This window comes from Oryctolagus cuniculus, chromosome 6 (assembly GCF_051225735.1).
Source record: "Oryctolagus cuniculus isolate XC-2025 breed Fujian yellow rabbit chromosome 6, ASM5122573v1, whole genome shotgun sequence".
In the NCBI taxonomy this organism is placed as follows: domain Eukaryota; kingdom Metazoa; phylum Chordata; class Mammalia; order Lagomorpha; family Leporidae; genus Oryctolagus; species Oryctolagus cuniculus.
This window is the reverse complement of record NC_142872.1, coordinates 14,365,916-14,387,256: the sequence shown is the minus strand read 5'-3', so window position 1 is coordinate 14,387,256 and position 21,341 is coordinate 14,365,916.

Genomic DNA, 21,341 nt, shown 5'->3' with positions numbered 1-21,341 from the left:
GACTCCATCATTATGTGTCCTACTTCCTAGAGTTGTTTTGAAGATTAGAGGAGATGACCTACAGGTAACTTTTAAGAAACTAGAAAGTTCTTGTTAAACCAAAACTCTTCAATCCAAGGGTCTCTGAAATAAGAGAATTTATTGAAAGCATCACAAATGCTAGCCAGGAAAGGGACAGATCTCAGGACAAGCTCCAGCAACGACCAGCAAGGCTGCACAGCAGGCAGATATACGTATATTAGATTTAGACAAGAGTGCTTTTCAAACTGAAAATTTCAGAAAGGAAGCATAAATTATTTGTGTTGCACCTCATTCTGTACAGACAAGGGAGGCAGGGTGACCCCAAAGAGAGTCTGTAAGGAGACATCCTTGCTGTTTCTGGACTGGTTGAGGCTCAGTGAGCAGGAGGTGCTGGGACCTGGGCGGTCAAGCACCAGGGCTTTCCAGCCAGCGTCTTCACACAGCTTCGGGAAGGCACAATAGTTGTTTTGTTGTTGTTTTGACCTACAGCTATCAACTGATTAACTTCCCGTAGTACTTCTCCCCACCATACGCAGCCCTTATAATTAAATTTAGGGCACTTAGGGGACTGGCATGATACTGCAGGTTGCTCTGCCTGCGTCCCATATCAGAGTGCTGGTTTGAACCCCGGCTGCTCCACTTTTGATCCAGCTCCTTGCCAACATGCCTGGGAAAACAGCGGATGATCTTCCAAGTGCTTGGGCCCTTGCCATTCACGTGGGAGATCCAGACGGAGTTCCAGGCTCCTGGCTTCAGCTGACCCAGCACCAGCCATTTGTGGCCATTTGGAGAGTGAACCAGCTGCCCAAAGATCTTTCTCTCTCCCCCTACTTCTCTTTGTCACCCCACCTTTCAAAAAACTAAGTGAATATTTTTCTAAAAAATTGGACATTTCAAAATTTTTCTCTTATCAATCTTTTAACTAATAAGTGATAGCTATTAAAACTGTACATTTGTTTGCTACAGTTTTCCATTAATAGTTATGATTGTCTCAATATTCTGGATTCTATATTCATTGCAAAAGCAAGGATTTTACAATCTACTTTAGAAATTAAGGTCCATCACACATTGATAGTCTGAATTCCTATTCAAGCTGAATGACTTTCTACTTTTGTATGTTTTAATATTTTTCCTAGATTCTGAGGGACTTGAGTTCAGAGAATATTGCTTTTTTTCTTTATTTTTAAGCTCCTGACACTCAGTAAAATATGTGGCACTGGTAAATGACTATGCAAGCAATCAGCGATTCATTAATAGTCACAGAGGGGAATATGTGAAGAGAATAGGATAGAATTCTCTTCAAGTGAGAAGTGGAGATTCTGAAAATTTTTTGAGAGAACAAAGATTTTGAATTATTTGCTAAATTAATGTATCATATGTTCTCAGTTCTTGTTTGACACACTGGAGGTCCATAAATTATTCCAGGCTAGTGGGGTGCCCTTTTAGCCAAATAAAACTCCCTTTTACTGGATGGTGCCCTGGTGACCTGTAAGCATTCATGAAGCTGGCTAATTTATGCCGGAGGCTGGCTCACTTCTCAGTGGAAGTCCCACCCGGCATAGAGAAAAAGAGGCAGCAGGGGGTGAGAGACCAAAAAGCCTCACTCTGCCACCACTGGGCTGTGTGACCTTGGGCAGTCCACGCCTGGTTCCTGAGCTTGGAACTAGCAGTGGCCCTCGACGACTACTGGTATACCACAGACCTTGCACCATCAATAGTGTGCCTGCGTGTCCTGGACAAGTTCTGAGACAATGCTGCAAGGGAAGAAAGCCCAGAATTCCTTGGAGCATATTTTGTGTCTGGGGTTTTGTTGTCGTTGTTGTTCCTGTTACGATGCAACCCAGGAATCTGGTGGATATATTTTTGACACAAGAGCTTGAAAGCTGATCCCTGACTCGTCTTCCAAGCTCAGGTCGTGTGAGGGCTGTGAATCGCTGCGTATTTGTACCGAAGGAGACAAAGCTGGCCGGGAGCCAGAATTCGTTCTAGTGATCAAGCCAAAGCCTGCCCCTCAAAAATAATGAGCTTCTGAAGAGGATAAAACTGTTTTGATGCTTACAGTGAGCAGCCTGCTTGTAATAAAAGGGCAGCAGACTTGAAGTTAAGAGTGTTCCATTCCCTACAAATCTAATATCCACATCAAATGAATCTGCCACAGACAATTAGAGTTGCAAAAATTAGAAATGATTGTTGTAATGTTTCCCTTAGAGTTTAACCAGATGTGACAGGGAATGTTTTCAAGGTTACCTGCTGTATTTCACAAAGGAAGCCATTTTCTTATTCTGTGTGAAATGCTAAATCCCTTTCTAAAAAATGAAATGAGATAAAATGATCGTTTGCTACATCTCAATGAAAGAGAGAGGACGAGACAGTGTGTTCTAATCAGCATAAGCAGAACACAGAGATTCCCCCTTGTGCTGCAGTGCCGGATCTGATAGAAGACCTTGTGTCTGGCACACGTTATCAAAGGAGGATCAGAAGTATTTTGCGGCGTGACATAAACAAAGACACAGAGAGCAGAAGGCAGAAGGGAGCTGGAGCCGCCATGGTGGCAACTGAAGCTGCGCAGCATTTCATGAGCCTGTCCCCAGTTCCAAGCCCCAGAGGGACTTTTAAGCAGGGGGTCTTTCTGCAGGAGTAAAACTGAAATCAGATTTGTAACAATTCTAAAGGAACAAAGAACAGAAACCAGGTAATCGCTGGGAGAATTTGCAATGACAGAAATAATTAGACACAGCCAGGAGGAAAAGAATCAGTATCTAAAATGGAACAAAGTGAAAACAAATAGTTATGTACTGGGTTATGCCACTTTATATGGCAACAAATCTTCCTTAACCTCCAGGTAGGCTCTGCTGGGTGGCTGGTTTTGTCTGGCTCTGCTTGGAGTTCTGGAAGGACGAGGTTTCTCGAAGAAAACCATTGATCTATGTATATTTTCAGGACTGAGAAGAGTTCACTATAGGTGAACTTCTTGGGAGAGAATTCTCCACCGGTCTTCAGTGTTCCTTTCTGCACATGTTGTGATGGCCTGTTGTTCTGCACACCCTCAAGGACATTTGGACAGGGCTCTCCGGAAAGTTCATGGAAAATGTGTATTATGGAAAGCCTATGTATGGATTTCAAGATATTTTTTTGCACCCAAATAAGCTTATCTTTGAATTCCATTTTTTTCCATGAACTTAAGTCCTTTGTATTGAAATGGACTTGGAAGATAAATGTTGCCCTTCAGAGCAAAGGGCAGATTTACTTACAGCCTTTGAGGATGTGGTAGCAGCCTCTAGAGCGCTGGGCAGAGGTGCGCATTACCTAGTCAAACAAGGGTAATGCCTCCCGCGCAAAGCAAAGGGCACACGCTTCCTACTCACTAGAAAGATTCTGGCTTTCCAAGTTCAGGCTCCTTCCCTGTAACACAACCAACAGGGTGTTTCAGCGTCACCCGGCTCCCTTGTGTTGTCCTGTGGGAGCTGAGAATCAGGATGAAGCACAAAAATTCTAACTGGTCTGACTGCTGCCACTGCTGTCCATCTGCAAGGCAGGAGGCGTCCCTTCTTCCAGCATCCACGGAACTGTGGCCGCACAGTATGTAAGTGAGGAAGTTGGGTAGAAATCAGAACCTGCATGGTCCTTGGCAAATACTGGAATCGACAATTCTCTGGAAACCTTGTGGTCTCTTCCCAGGACTTGGTGAATAATGGAAAAAACATCATGTGTTTGAGTGGATGAATTTTCAGGATACCTGAGCAGAGTTCTACTGTCCCATAAGGAGGAGGTAGAAATGTGTGTATAGAATCTGACTGAGCACCCCAGTAATCCCTTGTACTGTTTTGGTCCTTGATGCTGGTACAGGTCTAGGTACTAACAAAAGTCATATGTGATGCCATTCGGTCTGTAATGCTGATGTGTTCATTTATATAAAAAGAATACAGTTTCCATGTAGATCAGAAGTTTGCCAGAAAAGTGTGGTAAGTCTCATCTCCTAAGTGCAAATACAGAGTAGCAATTAGAGATAATGAGGCATTCTCGGTGATTGGTGTCAGCAGGTCTGATACCGTGTGTGACCCCTTTGGTGGAATCCAGGTTGGCCAGTCACACTGGTTAGGCCAGGTGCTCTTCTAACACGTTCACTTGATTCCAGGTTGAACAGCCACAGTAGCTAGCACAGCAACAGCGCTTCTGGACAGTTCTGAACAGCCACACATTTTATTGTACAGGATTTCCTTTGCCAGAATCTGTTCAGACCACTCTCTCTTTTTTTCAGATGGCACACGTCAACTGATCACGTTTTATCTTGCTCTGTCACAATTCCTTCCTAATAATTTAATTTCACTGAAATACAACCTTTGTACCTTGGCTGGGCTTGGTGGTTGCCCAATCTTTTCTGTCACACACTTAGATAATAAGACGACGAGTTTTGCCAGTTGTGCTTTCACTCTCCAGATGAGGACTGGGTCATTGCCCCTTATGTTCTAAACACATGAAGTGGCTAAGAAGCTGTTTCATGCTTTGGGTCTCAAGGTGTGGTCTCCAATCCACCATCAGCAGCATCGGCTGGGAACTTGTTAGAGCTGCACTTCTAGGATCCCAACCCGGACCTACGAGCCTGACATTCTAGGGGAGCAAGCTAGTACTCTGTCTTAACCTGGTCTCCAGGTAATTCTGATAAATGCTGAAGAGCCGTTGTTTTAGTGAAATCTAATTAGTTAGAATGAACTCTAGGAGACTGCTAAAATTACTGGAAAATTTCTGATTTGCTCATTTAAAAATAAGCTAGCCATTGACTAGACGTGAAATATTTTATTGTGTATAGAAATATATGTTAGGGATGGGCACTGCGGCATGATGGGTTAAGCCGTCTCTTGGGACACCTGCATCCCACGTTGGAGGGCTGTTTCAAGTCCTGGCACCTCCACTTCCAATGCAGCTGCATGCTGGAGCTTCCTGGGAGGCAGCAGGTCATGATTTCGATGCTTGAGCCCCTGCCACCACGTGGAAGACCTGCATAGACTTTCAGACTTTTGCATTCAGGCTGACCCAACCTTGGGTGTTACAAGGAGTGAACTAGCAAATGAAAGATATCTCTCTCTCTCCCTCTCTCACTCTGCTTTTCAAATAAGTTAAAATAAATAAACATTAAAAATATATTATCAATACTTGGGGTCTTTAGGGGAAGCTGGATTAAGGAGCATAGTACCTCTTTGCATTATTTTTATTATTTGCTGCAAGTCTAGAATTATTTTTAATTACTAAGTTTTTAAAAACTAAAAATGTATGATTTGTATAAGCAAGGGAATTTATTTTTATGTGGAATTAAAAGAAGTGCTCAAGGCACATAAATGGGAAAACAAAAATGTTTTCTATGCAACAAGTGCTCTACTGAAACTTCTCTCATATTTTTCTTCATACCAACTAGCGGGAAAGAAGGAGAACTGTATCAATTCCAAAGATCCAGGTCCACTTGGGACCTGTATGACAAAAATATCAAAATTTAATCAACATTCCCTAAACTTTTACAGGATGTGTGATTATATTCACAAAATTTTTTGCAGCTCTTAGATATCAGAATTCAATTCACAAACAGGTAGGCGTAAGTTATATGGATTTTAATTGACATGTGTATGCTTCAAAGGATAAAAAGGACCATATGTTAGAGGATGGGTGGTTTTTGTGTCAGTTCAGATCCTCTGAGAAGCAGATGCCAAGTGGGATTAGATGTGCAAAAATATATTAGGGGAAATGTTTGTGAAGGATAAAGGGGAAGATGTATGGAGAGACAAAAGGAGCCATCAGACGACAGTGTAGGTCTCACATCGTGAGCCCCGCCGGCAGGGAAGAGGATTAGGTAGAAGCCGCACACTGAAGCATGTGTCTAAGTAAGGTTTGGCCAGATCAAGGGAGAATCTCTGAGACAAAGTTGCCTTGGGGATGCTTCCTGCCTGCTGCTCCACTAAGCCCCTGCGAGCTTAGTCATCGTCTGGGAACAGCCCCGGGAAAGTCTGGCCGGGAGCCACGTACCCTGCAGCAGATCTGGGAGATGCATGTTCATGGCCCCGGTTTTCAGTCCTGTGATTTCAGAAACATAAAATATATAATTACACACACAATATTGCTCTGCCTGTTCAATCTGTGCAGTTACCAGGGTATCATTGTATCTCACATCTTCCACATCTCTTTCCTCTACCTGCCGATCTTTGAAATGAATATAACAAGTAGAGATTGAGAAATTTTCAAAGGAATTTTGTGTTAGAATTTTGATTATGTGATTTGATGCCAAAATATCCTCATACACCACATGGTAAAAATTAATAGAATAGCTTTAATACATACAATAAAATACCCGGTGTAATTCTTTTGTGACTCTGCTATCATGGGTCCTGTACAACGTGGGACACAAAGCCAAGCACAAGTTCGGCAGTGACGGGCATAACAAGCACCATTCAGAACTCTGTGATACTCCAGGTGCCCCCAGAGCAGCCATCAAAAACCTTTCTGTTTTTTATTATTATTTTTTTTTTTGACAGGCAGAGTTAGACAGTGAGAAAGAGAGACAGAGAGAAAAGTCTTCATTCCATTGGTTCTTTCCCCAAATGGCCACTACGGCCGGGGCTGCGCTGATCCGAAGCCAGGAGCCAGGTGCTTCCTCCCATGCAGGTGCAGGGCCCAAGCACTTGGGCCATCCTCCACTGCCCTCCCAGGCCATAGCAGAGGGCTGGACTTGAAGAGGGGCAACCGGGACAGAATCCGGCGCCCTGACCGGGACTAGCACCTGGGGTACCGGCGCCGCAGGCAGAGGATTAGCCTAGTGAGCCGCGGTGCTGGCTGGGTTTTTTATTATTATTATTAATAAACTTCATGTTTTACAACAGTTTCAGCTTTACAGGAAATTTGAGTAGAAAGTACCATAAACTACTTCCCCCACCCACCCCAGCTCTCCCTGTTAATAATATCTCCCATTAGTGTGATTTATTTTATGAGCCAATACTGACACAGGATTATTAACCAAAGTCCATAGTTTACTACTGGGTTCATCTCTTTGTGTTGCATGTTCCGCAGGCTTTGATAAATGTATGGAAGCGTGCATTCACCCCTAAAAATCACTGTGCTCCACCACACAACCCTTCCTCCCTTACCCACCCCCACTGCAAACCCTGGCAACCATCGATCTTTTCACTGTCTCCACAGTTTTGTCTTTTCCAGAATGGCATGCAGTTGGAATCCTAACGTATGCAGCTGTTTGAGGTATGCAGCTAAGATAGGTATTTAAGCAATGTCTTTAAACTTCTTCTGTATCATTTCATAACTTGATGGTGACTATCTTTTCTGTATGTTTTTCAGATTTGTTTATTTGAAAGGTAAAGTGACAAAAAGAGAAGGAGAGAGAGAGAGAGAGAGAGATTCTTTCTACTGGTTCATTTCCCAAATGGGCTCAACAGCCAGGGCTGGGCTAGGTAGACGCCAGGAGCCTGGAACTCCATGCAGATCTTCCTCATGCGTGGAGGGGCCCAAACACTGGGGCCATCTTCTGCTGCTTTCCTAGGCATGTTAGCAGGGAGCGGGATTAGAAGTGGAGGAGCCCCGTCTTGAACCAGTGCTCTTATGGGCATCACAAGTGGTGATTTAACCCACCAGATCACAACACCAGCCCCTATCGTGCGGGACTTCTTATGCATTGTCTAGATAAACTACAGTGAGTTTATCCATTTATCTTTGGAAGGACATCTTGGTTGTCTCCAAGTTTTGACATTTACAAAGGTTCTTGTTACAATGTATGTTTTCAACAAATTTGGGTAAAATGAAGAAAGGTGATTGCTAGCTGATGTAAGAGTGTTCGATCTGATAAGAACCTGAAAACTGTCCTGCAAAGTGGCTGCATCACATGGAAGATGTGTCCTTTCTAGAGGGAGCGAGGCTGGGGCTAGGCTGGGGCTCCTCTAAAGAGCCAAAAGAACGCCTTTGTGAAATCTCCCTCAATGTCCCTGTAAGAGCTGCTGTCTTCATGCTGTGGAAGAGAGTAACATGGGGGCCGGCCCTGCGCCTGTGCTGGCATCCCGTATGGGCGCCGCTTCAAGTGCTGGCTGCTCCACTTCCAATCCAGCTCTCTGCTGTGGCCTGGGAAAGCAGTGGAAGATGGCCCAAATTCTTGGGCCCCTGCACCCACCTGCGAGACCCGAAAGAAGCTCCTGGCACCTGGCTTCAGATTGGCGCAGCTCTGACTGCTGAGGCCATCTGGGGAGTGAACCAGCGGATGGAAGACCTCTCTGTCTGTGTCTCTACCTCTCTCTGTAACTCTGTCTTTCAAATAAATAAAGAAGAGAGTAACAGTCAGGGAGGACACATGGGCCACTCTCTGATCTCTAGCACAAACTAAAGCTATAGAGTAGGAAGTACTGTTTACAGCTCTGTCTGTCTTAACATCAGCTACTAATTACCATCCTTTTGGCAAGAAAACATTGAGGTTGTAGCCTCAGCCAAAGCTTGTATTTCTAAAACTTTGTGAACAGTTGGTAGTTTCTAAATACGTTCACTGAAAATAGCAACTGAAGGTAACGCTGGGTGGTGGGGGAAGGTATTAATTTTCTTCCTCTAGCTTTGCAATCAACGAGGACAGATTTTAAACCCGTTTCCCTCCCCTTAAAAAAATTCTCTACAAAGAGAAACAGATGGTCTACCCCACCTGGCACACCTGTTTTGTTGGTACTGGTAGACAATGGTTCAGACACAAAAGACACGCTGATAGACTAAAACCATGGAAAATGTTCGTCTGCAATATAAAGGACCTGAGGTGGTCTCCAATGTTTTGTTTTTTTTTTTGTTTTTTTGTTTTTTTTTTTTTAAGTACTATTGTGAGCAATAGAGTGAGGTTTCACTTTGCCATGGCTGTAAACATTATTTATGTTCTGTACATTTTTTTCAGGTCAATGCAGTTCTAAATAGTCATTTTTCATAGCTGCTGAGTATTCAACTGTATAGCTATGTCATAAATTATAATTCTTATATCAAGTATTCTAATTTCTAGGCTTTAAATGCAATGATACTATATCTATAAAATATTCATGAGGATTTACTTTTATTATCTTCATAAGATAAATTGTTACTAGTGTAACATCAGGTTAAAGCTTATGTGGTTTTTTAGGTCACATGCTTGGCCAAATTGCCTACCAAAGTGTTTTTACCAATCTGTACTGCTACCAACATTACAAAAGAATTGGCATTTTCTAACCAATTCAGCAACCACACACACTTTGATAGGTGAAAATACCAACAAAAACACTTAAATGAAATGTCTAAATTTGTCTCTAGTAGGATTTCTTTAAATCTTGTGTTAAACATATTTCCATTGGCCTAGTGGCTATTTTTATTAATTGTGTACTTTGCCTATATTTTTATTAGAAACATTTTTTTCTTACTGACTTGAAGATCCCACAAAACATTAGATTAAGCAAAAAATGTTGTTCCAAAAGAGCTGCCTATTTTGGGTGCATTTCTCTTTGGAAGCCTCAAGTTTTAAATCTTTTCTCTAAGTATACCAGCAAATTGCTGGCATTCTGCTGAAAAAAAAACAAAGTGCATTTTGTTAGGTCAAAAATGATTCAAAAGTTTTTACTTTCTATTCTCAAAAGAGAATTAATGACACTTAAAAAGATATATTTGATGATTATTTTAATGATAATTATCTGAAAAATTTTGTTACTGACTGGTAGTTAAAATCAAGGCAAACTAAACACAAAGCTGATTTACATATATGAACACATATAGCTTTCTGCTTTCTTCTTTGTCAGTTCTTCTGGGCTCTAAAATGCTAACATATAATGTCTGCTTGGTGCGTGGTTTACGGGAAAGAATGCGAACTCAGGAAGTCTAAGGGCACAACAGTGCACTCCCTTTGTGAAAATGATGTAGCGGCCAGCACTGCGGCTCAGTAGGCTAATCCTCTGCCTTGCGGCGCCGGCACACTGGGTTCTAGTCCCGGTTAGGGCACCGGATTCTGTCCCGGTTGCCCCTCTTCCAGGCCAGCTCTCTGCTGTGGCCAGGGAGTGCAGTGGAGGATGGCCCAAGTGCTTGGGGCCCGCACCCCATGGGAGACCAGGAGAAGCACCTGGCTTCTGCCATCGGATCAGCACGGTGCGCTGGTGGCAGCGCGCTGGCCACGGCGGCCATTGGAGGGTGAACCAACGGCAAAAGGAAGACCTTTCTCTCTGTCTCTCTCTCTCTCACTGTCCACTCTGCCTGTTAAAAAAAAAAAAAAAGTATATATAAAGTATTGCCTTGCCCTTATGTTTACTGCTTGTTTTATAAGGATGTCTTATTTCTAACTTAGATTGTAAATTCTTTTTGGCCAGAGGATTTATCTCATTGTTTTTGTGTATTCCCTCATAGCATATACAATGAATATTTGTTTAAATTGCTTTGTAAGGATTTAGGAAAATGAGTTAAAAGATCTACCAATAGGGTGGGGATTTGGCACAGAGCTGAAGCCGCCGCTTGGAGTGCCTGCGTTTCACACTCCTCAGCTTTCTAAAAGCTTCCCAGGAACGGGCAACCCGGGAGGCAGCAGATGTGGCTCCAAGCTTGCGTCCCTGACCCCTAACCTGGATTGAGTTCCTGGGTTTTGGCTTCCACCTGGCCCAGCCCTGGCTGTTGGGGGCATTTGGGGAATGAACTAGTGCACAGAAGATCTCTGTTTCTCTCAAACAAAATAAATGAATAAAAATGATGAAAGAAATTTACTACATGCATTGTTTTGTACAGAGGTGTTTCATTTAGATGGTTGCTTATATAATGGTTTGCATTAATGTCATTTCATAATGATTTCCATCCATATCACTATTCTGTATGGCCCTTTGATCATGTGGAATACTTGGTTCAGTGAACACTAATTTTAGTTTTTAAAAACATCTTAAAACATTTTAAGTCCACAATAGACTGTTTTCAATAAATGGTTAAGTCTATATAACACACTATGAGTTAATTATACATAAAGTTGACTAAATTTGAACATCGAAATTCTAAAATAGCCTAGGAGTGTTACAACTGCTACCATATAATATCAAGAGCATTTCCAAACATATGTTTTTGTGGTTAACCTTTTTCTTTTTTTTCCAAAGCCTGCCATGTTTAAGAAGAAGGTACACATATGAATGGACTACACAGTGACTGGGATACCAGCGTGGCTGCTCCCACCCCAGGGAGAGGACAGTCAGTGCATTTTACACCCTCTGGCCCGGTGCCCTCACCTGCTAGTGCGTGCTTTGCTCTCAGAATTTTTGTTTCAGTGAGAATCTACATGGTATGCAGGGGGAAAAAAAAGAAAAAGAAAACCGACAAGTTGCATGATCTGTGTTTGCCCAAGTAGTCCATTTTCTCCAACAGATTCAGTTTTGATGCGATCTTAGAATCCATCACTATAATAATATAAATAATTACCAGGTACTTAATGTGCCTCACGCTGCAAGTGTTCATTAAGTATTTAAAAATAACTCTCTGAAGTAGATATCGCTAAAGTCATTTTACAGATGCAGAAACGGAGGCTTAGGAAGTCTAGCGGAGTTGCCCCGGGTCACAGAGCTAGTGAGTCACGCACGGAGATTCACATCTGTTGCTCTCACTCAAGGCCTGTGTTTATCTCTGTTCCTTGCTTCAGAAACCTCTTAGCAGACACCATGTGTCAATTGCCTTGCTAGATGCTGAGGAAAATATAGGAACTGATTTCAACAGAGCTTATTAGGAAAGAACAATTTAAAAAAAAAAAACCCAAGTAACTGAATAATTACATATTTATGTGAGGTGGGCAGTGCAGGCTCAGATGTTCTCCCTGACGTCCGCGCATCATCTAATTCATGGAAGAGCACCTGTGATGGTCTTCATCCTGTCCTGTCCCAGTTCTCAAGCAGTGTGAAGGAATGGGACACAGCAAAGTCTGTGTTGGTGACGAATCCATCAGTTGGGTCATCTCTCTGGAAGGAGATGTGCCTCCGGAGATGAATCCGGATCATTCCGGAAGCTTGCCGACTGCCCCCAGGGACCAAACTGCCGTTCAGAGGAGACTCGGCCCCAGGCCTGCCTGGTGGATAGAGTCACATGTTTTCAGTTTGCACACTAGGCGCAGATGGCTTTGAGTTGATACAGACGATTTGGCTACTATCTCACTTTCAGCTAATTTTCTGATTGTATGGGCACACGCTTTCCTAACAAGTTCCAATCCTATCTTGTGGCCAGTCCACATCTTTCAGAACATAGTGAGATTCATGGCTTCATTTTAACCTCGGGCTGTTTCCACCATTGAAATCCTCACATCAGGTTGCTAGAGACACACAGGATTGCCTTTAGTCACTTGACTTGAACAGGTGCCTTATGTATGTATTCACTGGGTGTTCCTCCCGCACCTGTTCTCCTTTGGGAGCCTTACAAGCACTAATTACCATCAAGGAACCTAATCCAAATGGTCTCCACAGGTGTGCCAGTCATGAGGGCCCCAGGTGTTTTCCAAGCAGTGTCGAAAGTCTCTCTTTGTTCCGTGTGGGAGATGTGTCGGTTTGCTAGGGCTGCTGTAAAAAACTACTACAGACTTGGATGACTTGAGCAACAAGAATTTATTTTCTTGCTGTTACGGAGGCTCAAGGTTTAAGATCAGTGGTTTGGGGGTTGGTTCCTTTGTAGATTCTAGCCATCATCTCCCTGGTCCTCACGTGGTTTCCCCTTGGTGTGTTTCTGGATCCCCACCTCCTCTTCTTAAAAGTACACCCTTCATATTGGATTAAAGCCTGCCCTAATGACTTTATTTCAATTTAGTTTTCCTCCTCAAGGCCCTGTCTCTGCATACAGTCACATACTGAGGTCCTCGGGTTAGGACTTCAAAGCACAGATGTTGGGAGCAAAATCCAGCTCGTAACGGGGCAGTTCACAAGATGTACGTGCGTTCCTGACAGACGTGTCACTTAGTGATGGAGTAGAGGGGTTCATGGCACCTCCTCAATTCCTGCGTATGCCACAGGGCTGGCCTGGAGCCACCTCAGGGCCTGTTCCCTGTCCCTGTATGGGGCGCAGCTTCCACAAGCACAGTGTTTGCCCTGGACAGGGCATTAAAGAGTGGAAATAACATTCACTCGCAAAGGGAAAGTGATTTAATTTCCTTACAGGCCTGAGGAAGTCCTTGGACTGTCTCCGATTGTTGGTAATGCTTTTAGCACTTGCTAATTCCTCCCTATATGCTCTGGAGCCATTTTTTCTTTTCCTAAATAAACAGAAATCACTGTAGGCCCAGGAGCTTTTGGCTAGCAACAGCCTCTAGCCCTAACGGAACATTGTTTTTGTTTTGTGTCTGTTAGGTTTGTTTTCATTAAATCCATGAGGTTACCTAGCATTTCCATTTGTGGTGAGTGACTGTGTTTTGCAACAAGAAGCTTGCTATGGTTGTAATTTAGCATAATGCATTTACATTTTGGAAAGTGAAACTCCTGGAAGAAAAATATTAATGGTAGCACAGGTGGTCGATAGATACGGCAAGAGTATTTGCAGCAGCCCCAAGAGAACAGAAGTCTTCTAAATGCTGCTGTACTGTGTAAGATATGCCGAATACTGGTCTTCCCTGGTCTTACAGACTCGAATTGCCCATCAAGGCACATTCGTTCGAGCACCTGGCATCTCCGCTTCTAGGCTGAACCACAGCCCTGACTATTAAGCCCAAGCTTGTTTCCAGGGCCGTGTGCCACATCCCAGCACAGCGTTCCTTCTCTACTGGGGCTAGGAGGACACAGAATGGGGAAAAACTGCCTGCTCGTGAGGCAGGGTTCCACCCCGTGGATTCCTCTCCCTGGACTCAGCGCCAGCTCCAACAACAGGAAAGCCCTCGTCTGAATAAAGGAGCAATTAATGAGCGTTTAGGACCAACACATGTCGACAGAGCCACATTTTTGGCTTGAATCGGAAAACTTGAGAAATCCCATATCTGATTCATAATTCTTTCCCACGTCACACTTCCGTGTTAAAATTTGGAGTTTCATTCCTTCCTTCTCTACTGCATCTCTGATTTCATTCCAACTTTAAGGGCTCAGGTAACTTAATGAGGAACCTAGGGTTTTGTTTGAGTTGGCTATTCTGGCTTTATAAATGTTTTATCTGTAAGAGCAAAATATCCAAAAAAAAAAAAAAAAGAGAGAGAGAATAAAATCTCTCTCAAGAACGGTTAACCTATCTTATAACTATATGATGGTTTCAAAGGAATTAAGAGTACATATAATATTCCTGGTTATTTAAATGAAGAAAGCATGTTACAAAATAGCAGTTCTGATAAAAGCAGTAATTGTTTATTTATTTGAAAGGCAGAAATACAAAGAGAAAGAAAGAGGCCGGCACCGCGGCTCACTAGGCTAACCCTCCGCCTTGCGGCGCCGGCACACCGGGTTCTAGTCCCGGTCGGGGCGCCGGATTCTGTCCCAGTTGCCCCTCTTCCAGGCCAGCTCTCTGCTGTGGCCAGGGAGTGCAGTGGAGGATGGCCCAGGTGCTTGGGCCCTGCACCCCATGGGAGACCAGGAAAAGCACCTGGCTCCTGCCATCGGATCAGCCGGCCACGGCAGCCATTGGAGGGTGAACCAACGGAAGGAAGACCTTTCTCTCTGAATCTCTCTCTCACTGTCCACTCTGCCTGTCAAAAAAAAGGGGGGGGGGGGAGAGAGAGAGAGATCTTCCATCCATCCACTGGTTTACTCCACAAATGGCTGATGCTGGGCCAGGCTGAAGATCCAGGAACTCTATCTGAGTCTCCCACCTGGGTGTCAGGAGCCTAACTAATCAGGTCATCTTCTACTGCTTTCCAAGCAGCAGGGACATGGATTGAAGGTGGAGCAGCCACGACTTGAACCCATGCTCACATAGATGCTGACATCACAGGTGGTGGCTTAACTCACTGTGCCACAACGCTGGCCCAAAGGCGCTGATTTCTGAAAGCATCTTTGTATGGGCCAGTGCTATGGCATAGTCGGTAAAGCAACCATCTGCGGCACTGGCATCTCATATGGGCACTGCTTTGAGTCCCTACTGCTTCTCCGGCCACTGTGGCCAATTGGGGAGTGAACAAGCTCACTCTCTCTCTCTCCCTCACTCCCTCCCTGTAACTCTGTATTTCAAATAAATAAGTAAATATTTTTAAAGAAATCTGTGCGTGTACTTGATTCATATACAAGCACAATTGGAGGATTGTGCTGTGTTGTTATCAATGTTTCTTTACATTGATAATTTAAATGTTTATTCTTCATTCCATTGAACACAGACTTTATTTTCTATATTGAATTTGTGTAAGATACAGCTAGTATTAAAAAATTTTTTTCAAATATTTCCAAGATGAAGTTGATCCTACCTAAAGTGGTGCCACTGTAGAACAAGGCTTTCTCAGAAGTCTTTTGCCTTCTGCTGAGAAAAGTGTAACAGAGCTCCAGTTAGCCCGACCCATTCCCTACTCAGAAAAACATCTTAGGGTCAGCAAAGCACAATCAATTTAGTTGATTTTCCTAGAGCTAGGTTAGCTTAAAAAATTATTTCCCTTGAAATGAAAAGAAAAAAAGCAATAGTTTTTAATCATGGAATTTGTGAAACCAGAACATGGAGAGAAAAGAGGCTGCCCCTAGAGCAAAGTATTCGTAAGCAGTGCGCCATTTGATTCTTCCACACCACTGGTTCTGATCCCTTGTCATCTCATTCCCGAAGGACCCAGTGTGGATTCCAAGCATTCCTGGTGTTCAGTGGGAGACCCTGGTGCAGATGCAAATTTGAATGTGGAGAATTACAGCCGAATAAAAACAGTCTAGGGCTGCTGGTATCCCCTTCATTCGATCATCACTTCTCCGCAATGTTCTGTTGCCTTTCATTGGATATTTAGATCAACATCAAAGGCCACCACCTACAGAAAAGCTTCACTCTCTGCCACTAAAGATTCTTAATGCCACCCAAGCCCCATTGCTAGTTCTTCCTTGTTAGCTGCATCTTAACTTTCTTTGTGTTTCCACGAACTTCAGGGAGAGGTGACTTCATCTCCAGCTTTGGAGTGAGGCCTGGTTAATTCAAGGATAATCTCCACCTCTTGCAGCAATGACTGGTTTAGGAACAGGGCCCAAGAAATTCAGCTGCAGGATTGCGCTGACCACAGTAGTACAGGAATGAGCATGGGGGCCACAGCGAGCCAAAGTCTCAGTGCTTGGAAGGAAATGTCCTTGCTGCTGGGAGAAAGCGCCCGGAAGGGGCAAGCTGCCTTTCTCTGGCGGTCCCCATGTGCTGTGGTGACACGCGGGAGTGTCCCAGCCTCTCCCCAGCGAAGGAGCCTGACCCGAGAGTGAAGCAGCTCAGAGAGGAGGGCACAAGGAGGGATTTGAAGGGACTGCACCGACCCTAAAAGCCCTCCTACTTCTCAGGTACCAGAGGTACACACTTGCTTACTCTGTGAGCCGGCAGGGTAAAGTTACGTACTTTTGCAGCTGGAAGCATATTAACACCGATGCGACATTTGCCGTATTGAAGAATTCTTCAGGCTAGGAGCTGGCCAGAGTGGGTACTGGAGTAGTGCTTGATGCTGCTTAGGAACACCTACATCTCATATCTGAGTGCCTACGTTTGAGACTTGATTCTTCTGCTGATTCCAGCTTCCTGCTAACCTGCACCCTGGGAGGCAGCAGACGATGGCGCAAGCACCCAGGTCCCTGCCACCCATGTGGGAGACCCAGATTGAGTTCCTGGCTCCTGCAGGCATTTTGGGAATGAACCAGCAGATAAGAAACCTCAATCTCTCTCTCTCTCTCTCTCTTTCAAAATAAATAAATAAGGAAATAAATAAATAAAATTTAAAAACATATAATTTGTCATTTTATCACACCTTGAGTTTCCCTTTCTAGGTTGAAAGGAATAAGAAAAGACAAGTTGCTTTAGTCTCGGACTGTTGATTGAAGTTGGTCATCTCGAATAGCATCTTAAATATTAATTCTAAAAGTTCCCATTAAATACAACATCATAATATGGTTGGGTTATAAGAGATGCGGGCTTTTAACAGTCACAAAATGTCAATGATCTTAAAGCAAATCTCAACAATAGGATTTGTACTTAAACTATGTTTTACCTGTAATATCCTTGGGATCCAATCTTAAAATATCAATGCTGATAAGAAATAATTAAAATACATTATTTTATGAATAATTTATGTATCACATCATCGAGTTGAAGAGTTACATTGAACAGAGATTTTAATAATTCTTTAAGGAAGCAGTGGAAAGCAATACTTCTGATTTTAAAAGTGAGATCTTTTCAGATCATTCATCCCCTAACATTTATTGAAATCCTTAAAAATATTGTTAGAGCTTTAAAAATAAAGACATAGAAATAAAGCTATAAGAAATAAATGTAAGTTTCTTTTTTATTATTTTTTAAAAAGATTTATTTATGTATTTAAAAGGTAGAGTGATAGAGAAGGAGAGGCAGAGGTGAGAGAGAGAGAGAGAGAGTCCTTGGTTTACTCTCCAAATGGCAGCAACAACCCAAGCCGAAGACAGAAGGCTGGAACTCCATCTGGAGCTCCCGTGTGGGTGGTAAGAACCCAAATACTTGGACAGTCATCTGCCGCCTTGCAGGCGTGTTAGCAGAAAGCTGAGTTGGAAGCACAGCGGGCCCCGTTTCCATACCAGCACTCTAATATGGAATGCAGCATCCTAAGCAGCAGCTTACCCGCCTGTGCCACAACACCCGCCCCTGAGTCGCTTTTTAAAAATGATCCCTCTCTGGTGACGTGATTCCACGGTCCACTTTGCAGCTGGTGTGTCTAGGAGGTCAGTACTTTTAGGATACAGTGAGAAGCAGAGGTGATGAAAACCACATGTGAGCACGCGTCTCTCTTCTGGGATAAATCTCACTGCAGCTAAGGTGTATGTCTTTATTTGAGATTACTTAGGTGCCGGAATACTTGTGGAACTTGTGTTACATTGTGAGAGAAAATCTTCTGCCCTTCAGACATGCTTGTTTCGGGTTTTCTACTTTCTCTCCATTAAACTCAGCAATATTTGTCTTGCAGACTACACATCCCAGGCACTTTGCCATCCATCTTCCATTATCTACTTAGATTTAATTTGCTGGATTCATACATTCCTACATATTATAATAGCATGAGGCCACTGAGGAAGTAAGGTATACAAGCTAGCTGAATATTGATCATCTAGATTTAAATTGATTTCTGGTTTGCTGACACAAGAGAGTAGGAAAAAGAAATAGGTACATCCAAAAAGAAAGCTCTTAAATTAAGGAAAAATGCATTAAATTAACTCTGTTCTCCTAGTATGCAGAAGTCCACATTGGAGATTTTAGAACAGAAGGCCATGTGAGATAAGGTCTAAACAACTAATGTGAACTGATGTGTAGGTTCTAATTATAAAATCTAAAACATTTCAATCCAACAAGACTTTATTTTGAGGGTGGGAGACTTATAAAATATCTTACCGAGTGAAATTTTGACTGAAATAAAGAACATGTCTTCTTAAGTTATCATCTTTGAATATAGCCAGTATTGATTTATTGTAGGGCTATGGGGAAAGGAAAAATGTACTGAATAATTTTATCTCAATTCTGGTTATCAGATCATTTAAATGGACTTGAAAATGCTGAATACAACAATCTGCTATGAAGTTCTACCTTTCCATGTGAAAATGCTAACATTAGGGACCCACACTCATGAGAACCAGGTTGGTAGGGAGAAAGCTAATTGATCCAGGCAGAAACACTTTCATGGAAAGGACAAGAAAAGCAATCTGACCACACGTGTAAGCTGAGTGCTCCCTGAGCTCTGCTGTTGGAAGCGCTAGGTTGGCTCTTTGGATGGCGTGATAAGCTGGCCCATTGAGATGCATTCCTTATGCCATTTAATACTTTATAAGTAGAAGCAAATTCCAGCTCTCGTATGCCTGCTCAGTTTTCCTAAAACTGAGATGCTTACTTTAATAAAAAAAAAAAAAAGTGAACTCTACTGAAAATATATACGATAAATTCATTCCATTTCCCTATGTAAGTTCAGAGGTAAAATCTTTCAAGATATACAGTGATATGGGCTTGGATATTTGAAATTTAAGGAAACTCTTGGGAATCTTATGGTGCCTGGTGGTTCTATTTTGGTCTAGTTAAGAAAGAGACATTTTCACAAAAGTAGTAAACTACTAGCAAATATAATAAGGTGATGCTGTCACATTTTCTTTTGAAGAAATCAATAGTCCAAGAAAGTGTCAGCATTTTCATAAATTTACTCCGCAGTAGGAGACAGTACTCCAATACAGAATGCAGAATGTAGGGTTAGCATTAGAGTTCATCTCCTGGCTAAAATCCAATATAGTTTTGTCCATTCACCTGACAAAAATACGGAACTCCTACTGGATGCCAAGCACTATTCCAGCCCTTGAGCATTGGCAGTTGAAACAAATAATCCCCCTGTCTGACAGATATTAATTAATTGTATCTCACTGTGCTAGTGATGTAACAACTTGTCAATTTAAACAAGGATTTAGGCTGCACCATACCAAAACACTGTTAAAATTCTCAACAGGAACATAGTAAACAAACAATCAAATTTCTTTTTCAAGGTCACCCTCCTAAACAGGCATCATATTGGTGTACTGATGTTTCCTGATAGAGATCACATGAACCACTTTGTTTATAACCACTGCCTGTAGCCAGGCTTTTAGTGCAGTGGGTTAGGACTTGGCTTTCCTGCTCATGTCCCATGTCACAGTGTCTGGGTTCGTGTCCTGGACTCTGGCTTCCTGCTAATGAACACCCAAAGTCTGCAAGTGATGGCTCAAGCAGCTGAGACCCTGCCATCCATGGGGGAGACCTGAATTAAGTTCCCAGCTCCTGCCTTCAGCCTGACCCAGGGCTGGCTGTTAAAGACATTTGGGGAGTGACCAAGCAGATACAAGATTCTCTGATTCTCTCTCTCTCTCTCTCTCTCTCTCTGTTTCTGTTTCTGTCTCTCTGCTTCTCAAACAAAATAGAGTAAAACAGAGTAAAATAAATAAAACATTGCCTGAGTGTCATACATAACTATAATACCCTACATTCTGATACAATTCAAATGTTATATGAATAAAAATTATTAGAACTGGCTGACAGGTGCATACTATTTAAAAACATATCTGGGGGCCGACACTGTGGTGCAGTGGGTTAATGCCCTGGCCTGAAGTGCCGGCATCCCATATGGGCACCAGTTCGAGAACCAGCTGCTCCACTTCCGATCTAGCTCTCTGCTATGGCCTGGGAAAGCAGTGGAAGATGGTCCAAATCCTTGGGCCCCTGCATCCACATGGGAGACCCAGAAGAAGCTCCTGGCTCCTGGCTTCGGATCAGCGCGGCTCCAGCCATTGCGGCCAGTTGGGGAGTGAACCAGCAGATGGAAGACCTCTCTCTCTCTCTCTCTCTCTCTCTCTCTGCCTTTCCTCTCTCTGTGTAACTCTGACTTTCAAATAAATAAATAAATCTTAAAGAAAAATAAAAACATATTTAGAAAATACCTCTTCTGTAGACTTAAGTTCTACAGACCCCTAGATTTTTAATTTCTTCCTCCCTTCCTCTCTTCCCGCCGCCATCCTTTCCCTGCCCATTCCTCAGTCCCTTCCCTCCCAGCCTTCCTCTAACACCCTAATGAGTCATCCTCCCTGACTGTCAGGCTTCAGTGAGAAATGGAATGTAGCAGGGGTTTAGTATTAGGTCTCTCTCCTTATCTTTTAGATTTTCCTTTTCCCTGTTAGCACATGTAGGGCATACTTTCTCAAGTTAACCCACTCGCCCTCCCTGTGACATTCCTGCCAAGTCACCTGTGCGGAGCCAGCCCAGCCTTGGAGCCTCTCCCCGAATCACCACTCCCTGCCCTTCTCTCCTTCTCAAGTTCAGTAAATAATTTTTTTTGTATTATTGAAGAGTTTTTGATTTCAAGTAGATTAAAACTTTTTTCTCCATGTATCAGAGAATGGCTAGCAATTTTCTCTGGTCAGTCTGAACAAGACAATGTCCCAGCTGTATTTCTTGATTTGCATCTAATTATGTATTTACCTTTGTCTACGAATAGGAAGTATATCTCAATAGTCTCTGTCAGTAATGCAGATATAATCTAACATTTTTGTAAATGTAGCCTAATTCATTTATTTAACAAGAAGTATTGAGTCTCTGCTACAAATTTATTCAAGATACTTCTAGGTACCAGGGATATGGTAATGAACAAAATGCACAAATTTTATGACTTACTATAATTTATATTAGTAAGATTTTGAAATGTATTTCTGGCTAATGTTAGGATAAGCCAGTCAATGTTAACA